This window comes from Tribolium castaneum, chromosome 7, assembly GCF_031307605.1.
Source record: "Tribolium castaneum strain GA2 chromosome 7, icTriCast1.1, whole genome shotgun sequence".
Lineage (NCBI taxonomy): Eukaryota > Metazoa > Arthropoda > Insecta > Coleoptera > Tenebrionidae > Tribolium > Tribolium castaneum.
Window position 1 is genome coordinate 16,249,171 of NC_087400.1, and position 5,310 is coordinate 16,254,480.

Here is a 5,310-nt window from a genome sequence, read left to right on the forward strand (position 1 = left end):
TTGGAATTAGAAACAAAAAGACTTTTCAAAAATACAACTGTCAAATATTGCGTCTATAAGAAAAACCAAAGTTGAGTGTCTTTCTTCTTTTTTAACTAAAAGCCTAAATACTAATTTTTAAGGATGTAAGTTCAATGTAACTTTAAAAATGACGAATTTTCTAAATGATAATTCTAAATTCAACTCCCCATTTAACCCTCTTAGGGGGTAAATTTCCAAAAATCCTGAAACACGCCTTTGTTCTTTTTTAACCAAAAACCCAAGAATATAACTTTAAAAATGACGGATTTTTATTCAAATTTCAACACCCCATTTAACTCTCTTATAGGGTGATTTTCCAAAAATCCTTTCTTAGTACATACCTACGTTATAAAAGCTATCTATTGTGAAAATTTCAAGTTTCTATACTAAGCCGTTTAGGCTGTGCGTTTATAGGTCAGTCAGTCAGGACAAGCAATTTTATATACAGTGCGTTCAAAATTCTTTAAATCAACTTTTGCTGTGGAATTTAGATTGCCTTTGATAGATTGTAGTTTCATTCTGTTGAAGTGACAAACGCGCTACTTGCGATTTTCTCCAACGCCAGTATTTTCGTATGTAGTAATCGTAAGAAATGAACATACGTTCAAAATTTCGCAGCAAGAGTTGATCTAAAGACTTTGTGAATGTACTGTATATAGATTTTGTGCCTGGTTTGGAATTCAAATGATAATTGTGGCTATTGGAATATTTATTATGTATTTCAATATTTTAATCGCGACACAATGGAATTAATTACAGCCATAATTATGTTGATTGCCTATAGGCTAAATGTCTTTCTACAATGGATTCAAACATTATTAACATAAATGTTTTAAGAATTTTTAATGACTTCGATATTAGTGTTAGTACAGGAAAGAGTATTCAACACACAACACGATGTATGAATTTGAAGGTAATAACTTGAGTAAAATTATTCAACATTTGATTTACTAATTTTCAGACCCCTTTATCTGGCTGAGAAATAGTTTTCATATTAATGAAAGCAACAACACCATGACAAAAAAAATTTATGTTTTACTTATTTTAATTTACTCATTTGCCCAGTGTTTCCAAATTTATTACATGTTCAAAAATTTCAACATGAACCTTTTAATTAGATATGGTCCAGCGATTATACTTTTCATACTTGTAAGTAAACGCAATTCGTTGTTTTCAATATAATAACTTGCCATTTTTAAGGTAATTCTTGTTGCTACGCTTTTTCTCTATATAGAACAGGATATGTTCAAAGCACTGACATTTTTTGATAAAATTAGTTGGTCTTTTAGTATGATAAGGGAAGATGCTCAGATTAGGCTCAAGAGAAAATGTCTAATAATAAACATTTGTATATTATTTATTCTGCTACTTGTCGTAACAACAATAACTATCGGTGCTCCGTATTTTGGAAATCAGAGAGAGCTTTTTATTTGTATTCAAATTTTTGAGGAATATTTTGGCAAATGGTCGCCTATTCCTTACTACTTTTATTTCGTGGGATTTCCGTTTTTATATTATAATTTTTTTAAAGCTTGGACGGTTTTCGTTTATGGAATTTTAGAAGTACAGTTACAATTCAATCTTGTTGAAGAGTATCTAATTGAAAGCAATAAAATTAATGATTTTAAAGGATGGAAACATTTACAAGACACTCGTTATCAGCAAGAAATAGGAAAATCGTTACAACTTTGCATCACGCACCACATTGCTTTAAAAAAGTCTTAAACTTCTCATTTTCATGATGTCATTATTTTTGAACAAATTATTTTAAGGCTGGTGAATAAAATTATAAATTTTACAATGACAGGAATGCCGTTTTTTCTTGTACTTGGAGTTTCACTGCTTATTTGTTCGTTAGCATTTATCATAAATGTATGTTTACTAAAAATAGTTTTAGAAAAGTAGTAAAAAATAAGTTTTAGTTTGCGCACACAATGAGCAACATTTTAAAAATTCGAATACTCATATTTGTCGCTACTAATGTGTGTCTAACAATACTGTTGTGTTGGATTGGTCAACAACTCATAGATGCGGTTTGTAAAAATTTAATATTTCTGTTACCTTTAAATGTAACTGCATTTCATTTTAGACGAGCAATATATTTTCCTCTTTGGTTGGAGCTCCTTGGTACTTTTGGAATCTTAAAAACACTAAAACTCTTTTGATGTTTCTAATAAATTGTACCAAAAATGATAGTATTGTTTTGGCTGGGATCTGTTTAGATTACAGATTATTTGTTTCTGTGCGTACATCATCCGTCAGATATTTAATTTCTCGCTTTAATTTTTATTTCAGATATCACGGATCACCGTCTCATATGCCCTAGTTTTGCAAAAGTACTAGTCTGCTTTGAATGAAAAACATCTAGAAATAAAGAAACTTGTGTTTCTTCTCGCGTATTATTTACGTTTTCCAATTGCAAAATACGATTGGATCTACCTATCCATGTGAACAAAGGCATTATTGATGGGTATTTAAAATAATTAGAACTTGGAGTTAGCTTTTTACTTTTCACATCTCTTTAAGGCAAATAATTGCATAAATTAATCTTCCTTCTGAACTAAAATGCTTAAATAAGTGTTATGAGTGTGCAGAATAAAGTTTATTGTCTAACACCTAATTTGAGAGATCTTTTTGTACAAACTAATCACCTCATGTCAGTGTCAAATGTCAAATAACGTACAATGTTAATTGTACGTTATTTGAAATACGATTAACAAAGATCGTCGGTTTTCTAAATTTTGTGTTATTTATAATCTAAATAACCAATAAGTCTTTTCCGGTTATATTATTCAAGGACACAAATGAGCTCAAGAAGTTTTAAATAAAGTGTTACGACCCAAAATCCGTCAAAGGATTTGGAAGGAAAACATGGCGGCGCGAGAGCCACAGCGACGGGGTGATAAGCGCTGCGACGGTACGGCGGCAGTATTGAGACGACTGCGAAATTATGATTGTGTGTTTGTGACTTGTAATACGAAATTGTGAAAAATAAATTGATCATTTGAGAAAGTCTCGTAACAAAAGATTATCATTGAAAAGCAGAAAATTATAAATAAAAATGTTTTTATTATATTATTAGAGGATGTAAAGGATGATCCTTGTGTGTACAACTTAAAAAAATATGATTACACCCTCATATCTTTCTTCTGGATAAAGATAGAAACATCATTTTTTCTTGTAAAAGATTCCTCAATTCCTCAATGAATTAATTCTAAGTTGTATACACAATCTTTAGTCTTGATAAGTGGAAACTGAAAAAATTGCAGTTTTCTTGTAACGTGTTATGTTTGTGTAGTAAAATTTTCCAGATGCAATAATTTTTTTGTTGAAAAATAGACCCCTATATAATTGTAACTGTAATCTGTTATGTTTATACCTCTGTCTACCACCTATAGGCTGATCCAGGAGTATGTAATTGGTCTATAAGTTTTTTGGTAATTGATTGGTATTGCTATTCTGTTTTTATTATCAGATAAATCAACTTAAAATCCATAAACTAAAAATATTTCTATTGTACACAGGGTGTTGGTAAACCAGTTATATATTTTAGATAGAATACCCTAAATATTTTTGCATATTTGGAAACTACGCAAAAAATAATTTAACTTTATATAGACAATTATACATACAAAGTTAAAAAACAATATTTTTGAGTTACTTTTGGTACTTGATATTTTAATTCTTTCAAAAAGGACTAAAAGACTGAACAACAACTTAAAAATTCTAGACACTTGAACATTCAGGACTTTGGAAATGTTTCGTACACTGCTAATCAGCAGTTAATCCAATCGGATTCTCTTCAAAAACTTGAATTACAGCCCCAGCTATTGCTTCGTTTCCAGTGACGTGTGTTGTCCTCACTCGATTTAGTTCAGATACGCTTCCTGTGTCTTCAAATTGTTGACGATTCTTTGAACTACAAGTTTCATAAATAACATTTCACAAAAAGTCCAACGACACTTTCCATAGGCGAATATTGATTCCCTATTTCAACAACACAGAAATTTCAGCCACTGTTGTTCGTTTTTAAAGTAATTTCCCCAAATTAAAACAATTTCTGACTTTTCTGACACCGCGCACACTTTTGATTTTTTTCCAGTGGTACACAAAATGCCGCGTAAAAATGCTTCATCAATTGTTTTAAAAGGTAACTGGCCAAATTACTATCAAAATTTGGATTAAGTTTTTAACAACAAAATTTAATTTTTTTCTTGGATCAGCCGAGCGATTTGGTTAATTTTTGGTGTGGCCATTTGTTTTTCAGGGTTTAATGATCCAACCGTAATTTGGCTTGATTTTAAATAAAAGAAATGTGTTTTAAAATTTAATTTTTTAACTTGAGGTCATTTTTTTGCCTCTAATACCTCCTAAATTTTTTGTGCATTCTAAATTTCATAACAATTTTTTGCCAAATAACTGAGATATTAAGCTCAAAAGTCTTAACTGAGACAACCAGTAGAGTGTTCCATCAAAAAAGTGCTACTTTGGTTCACCACCCTGTATACAACACCGTGTGTACAATAATTTTTTTTTATTTTGTGAACTTTAAGTCTATCAATCGAATGGAGAAAACGGTATGGCAATATTTCAAACAATAAAAAAGAATAGTTATAGACTGATTACGCACCCCTGGATCACCCTGTTTGTATGAATAAACAGGGTGTAACGAAAAGATGAGGACAAAATGAAACCAAAGATTCTCCACGTCAGAATAAAACGATTTAACCCAATTTACCTCTATAGCAAGTTGCACCGTTTAAAAGTATGAAAGAGGGCGCCAAAACTTCAAAAATTATTTTCGATTGTTTTTAATAACTTTTTAATGGAATAAGCGATTTCAATGAAATTTTTTAAAAGTAATTTGCCATCAATACCACATATTTTGATACTGTTACTTTTCTTTTTTCTTGTTTGTAAAGTACTCACCAGTCAACAATTTAACACATTTTGAGACATATTTTTGTAACTTATAAAATTTTTGTATAGGCCTCGGTTTTGGAATAAAAAAAAAATTAAATCGACGTGTCAAGATTTCAGACGTTCGTCCATTTATTTTTTTTAGCCTTCTTTTTAATGTCTGAATCCTAGATTATAAACACTATTTTACAACACGTTTCTCATATCAAAGTGTTTTACTATTTTAAAACACGCTTCCCATAGCAATTTTAAAATAAATTTAAAAAATATTTTAATTTAAAATACGATTTTTTCCAGTAAAAAAATTATTTATTAGGTTTACAATTTTTTTTTAATTTTAGCTTTAGTTGTTTTATGTACGTTTATGTT

General features: G+C 29.9%; 1 non-coding gene across 3 annotated transcripts; it reads left to right on the plus strand.

Moving 5' to 3' along the window:
* Nucleotides 1-823: 823 nt before the first annotated feature.
* LOC107399101 (uncharacterized) lies at nt 824-3,033 on the plus strand. 3 transcript variants are annotated; one of them, XR_010334952.1, is made up of 6 exons: nt 824-934; nt 983-1,170; nt 1,222-1,893; nt 1,944-2,054; nt 2,111-2,263; nt 2,317-3,033. It is a non-coding gene; the product is annotated as an uncharacterized LOC107399101 (transcript). The 3 variants fall into 3 exon arrangements; XR_010334953.1 differs by having other exon boundaries at nt 1,222-1,739; nt 1,794-1,893; nt 2,111-3,033; XR_010334951.1 differs by having other exon boundaries at nt 2,111-3,033.
* Nucleotides 3,034-5,310: the final 2,277 nt, after the last annotated feature.